Source organism: Galeopterus variegatus, unplaced genomic scaffold (genome assembly GCF_000696425.1).
Source record: "Galeopterus variegatus unplaced genomic scaffold, G_variegatus-3.0.2 Scaffold7139, whole genome shotgun sequence".
Lineage (NCBI taxonomy): Eukaryota > Metazoa > Chordata > Mammalia > Dermoptera > Cynocephalidae > Galeopterus > Galeopterus variegatus.
Window position 1 is genome coordinate 14,794 of NW_007733250.1, and position 3,516 is coordinate 18,309.

Below are 3,516 nucleotides of genomic sequence, written 5' to 3' on the forward strand. Positions count from 1 at the left end.
TGAGATACAAAGCTGATTGTCCCCCCCCCTCCTGCCCATACTGGTGGCATATCCATTACCAGAAATTACTTTTGTACCCTTTGTCCCTCTCAATTATCCCCCAACTTCCTTTCCTTTCCCTTCCCCCTCTCCCCTCAACTCCAATTTGTATCCCTAGGAATGTTCCCTCTGTCTATTGGATCACGGGACTATTCTGGTCTTTCTTTCCTGCCTTCCTTTCTCTCTTAGCTCCCGCATATGAGTGAGCACATGCAGTATTTATCCCTCTGTGCTTTGCTTGTTTCACTCAACATAAGTTTCTCCAGGTTCATCCATGTTGTTGTAAATGGGAGTATTTCATTCTTTTTTATGATAGAGTAGTATTCCATAGTGTATATATACTACAATTTCCTTATCCAATCATCTATTGATGGACATTTAGGTTGGTTCCACATCTTGGCTATTGTAAACAGAGCTGCAATAAACATGGGAGTGCAGGTATCTCCTTGACATGATGATTTCCATTCCTCTGGATATATACCAGGAAGAGGGATTGCTGGATCATGCCAGTTTGATTATCACATGTCTTGGAGAGGATCTTTTGGGGTTGAATGTGTTTGGAGATCTTTGGGCTTCCTGAATCTTGAGATCTGTGACTATCCTTATACCTGGGAAGTTTTCTGCTATTATTTCATTGAATATGTTTTCAATGCCATTTCTTTTTTCCTCCCTTTCTGGAATACTCATGATTTGGATATTTGAGTGCTTAAGGTTGTCTGTAGTCTCTCTTAGATTTTCATCATTTTTTTTATCCTTTTTTCTGGTCTGCCTGTGTCAATTCAAACAGCCTGTCTTCAAGGTCAGAAATTCTCTCTTCTGCTTGTTCAAGTCTGCAGGTTAAACTCTCTGTTGCATTTTTTATTTTATTGAGTGAGTCCTTCAGCTCCACAAGCTCAGCTACATTTTTTTCAAGGCATTGATTTCCTTGTACATTTCTTCTTTCAGATCCATTACATTTTTTTCTCATTTCACTGTGTTGTCTAACTGAGTTTTCTTGTATCTCATTTAGTTTCCTTAGAATTGTTACTCTAAATTCCTTGTCTGTCATTTCAAAGACTTCCTGTTCTATAGGATCTAGTGCTGGAGAGTTATTATTTTCCTTTGGTGATGATGTACTTTCTTGATTTTTCATATTTCTGGTATCTCTCCTTTGGTGTTTTGTCATTATGAGCAGGGGTATCACAGTCCACTCATTTCACCCTGATGTCTGCCTTGGATCCTGAAGGGACTGTCACTTCTTGTCAGCAGGAACTAGCCTGGGCTGGGGTTCCCACTGCATCTGCCTGTTCTGGAACAGCTGGCTCAGGGTGGAGGGGCTCCCGAGTCTCTTAAGTCTCTCCCAGGGGCGGGAATAGGTCTGGGCCGGAAGTCCCACCCCCCTTGCCTTCTCTGGGATGGCTGCGTTGGGGTGTGGGAGCCCTGAGCCTCTTAAGTCTCTTCCAAAAGCGGGGACTGGTCTGGGCCGGAAGTCCCACCCCACCTGCTTTCTCCAGGATGGCTGGGTTGAGGTATGGGGCCTCTGAGCCTCTTAAGTCTCTCCCAGCAGTGGCAGGGACTGGCCTGGGGCAGAAGTCCAGCCCTGCCTGTCTTCTTCATCATGGCTGGCTCGAGGCGTGTGGGCCCAGAAGCTCTAAAGTCTCTCAACGCAGTGGGGAGCAACCTGAACTGGGGTCCCATGACGTGCAGTTCCTGCCTGTCTCAGCAGAAATCTCGGGTCTTCTGTCGTTGCTCCCTAATAGTTGCAAATTGGTTTTCTGTGGGAGAGAGTGACCCCAGGAACTGACTACTCCACCGTCTTGACTTGAGCCCAATACTAACTGTTCAAAACAATAATATTAATATCTTTCAAGGTTAAAAAACATGGCAAAAGCACAACAGGGATAGGGTAAATGTGAATTAAGTCCCACAAAACCTTTGCACTAACTAGAAGATAGTATAAAATTGTAATTAATAGTGGGACTACTCATTCAAATATAAATGTAGAAATCTATAGGTTAATCACTAAAATAAAAAACAAAATATAAATAACAACATAAGAAAAAGTGAAAAAAGTTGTCATGCAAAAAAAGACAAGAAAAAATATAAAAAGAACTAAGAACATATAAAATGAATTAGAAAACATACAGTAAGATGCTAGGTTTAAACCCATATAAATGCATAATTTGTTCAAATATAAATGAATTACATATTTAAATGTAAATGATAAAATTTATCAGATTAGATCAAACTATATGCTATATGCTATATATCAAACAAGATTAAGCTATTACTATAAGCTGCTTTCAAGAGAAACACCTTAATACAGGAGAATACAAATACCGAATGTAAAAGAAGGAAAAGATGTACCTTTTTCTCACACTAATCTAAAAAACTGTTGCTTTTTTAAAAAGTTTCCAATTTCTACAAGAAGATGTTGATATAATTGATTTCCAGCTTTTCTCTAATACACTTTTAAAGTTATACATTTCCTCTAAGTATAGCTTTAACTGCATTCCACAAACCCACAAATTTTGATAATTTTAGTTTCAGTTTAAAATACTTACTCACTATTGTTGCAATTCCTTCTTTCTAGAGCATATTGCTTAATTTTCAAACACTGGGGATTTTATTTTCATACTATTAGTATGCATTTCTAGCTTAATTCCATTATGGTCAGAAAACCATGACTGCATACTTTTAATATTTTATATATTGCTGAGATTTGTTTTTGTCCCAGCATTTGGCTAATTCTGTTAACTATTGTAGTAGCACTTGAAAATATATGTAGTCTGCAGTTGCTGTAGGCAACAACTAAATATGTCAATTTTAATGTATTTATTAATTATGTTCAAATTTTAATACAAACATTTTCTGTTAGCTATCAATTCTACTTTTAAATATATACATAACAGATACACACACACACATATACTTAATAGAGCAGAAATGTATGTGCATGTTTTCAGGCATGCATATGCACACACAGAGGATAGATAGATAGATAGATAGATAGATAGATAGATAGATAGATAGATAGATAGAAGGGCCATTTACCTTATTATGTTGCTGCTGAGTGAGTGGTAGAGCCAGGATCAGAACTTAAAGTACCACAGCAAAGATCGTGCCCTCATAGTACTCGGGTTCTTTCACTTCCGTGAATAGTCACTAACAACAAACAGTACTGACAGGAATTGATTGGTACCTGAACAAAAGTGGTACAGAGAAAATGGAAAGGGGAAAGACGTGGAAGAAATTTAAGTTCTTCAGGGCTATTAATTACTATGAGCCAAATATTCTATCAAGCAGATATCAGGAAAAATCCCATTTTACAGAAGAGAAAACTAGGGGTCAATCAAATATTTTTGCCCAATATTACACAATCTGCTTGTGTTAAGAGGTAGAATCTCTGCCTCTGTATCTTTTAGTTTTTACTTGTGCATCCTCAGGGACCCTGGAACCACCCCACCTTCCCAGCACATGGTCACAAAAACACATACA